Below are 431 nucleotides of genomic sequence, written 5' to 3' on the forward strand. Positions count from 1 at the left end.
ATTTCCCAGAACCGGCCTCCATCCCATAGATCTCGGCCAAGATCAGCCAAACCGGCCCAAGGGACCATCTCTAAATCAATCCCTAAAAACTCATTAGGATTCATGATAATTCATGATAAATCTTAACTAAGAGAATGGTCAAGTCAGAATTCCAAGAACCGATCTCGATCCTATGGATCTCGACCTAGAACAGCCCCACCCGCCACCTTGACCATCTCGAAATCAATCAGATAAAAATCCCCAAATACCATGATAATTCATGATAATTCACGACTAAGAGGATTCCAAAGTCAGATCGCCATAAATCCATCATGAAGTAGGAGATCCGGAATTAGCTGCCAAATCAAGGCCATGGAGGGTTCTTCTGAACCGGCCAAGCTATGGTTCAGTGCTACTATGTCTAATCATCAATCTCAATCGTAAGAAGAAGA

This window comes from Brassica oleracea, chromosome C4, assembly GCF_000695525.1.
Source record: "Brassica oleracea var. oleracea cultivar TO1000 chromosome C4, BOL, whole genome shotgun sequence".
NCBI classification, from domain to species: Eukaryota; Viridiplantae; Streptophyta; class Magnoliopsida; order Brassicales; family Brassicaceae; genus Brassica; species Brassica oleracea.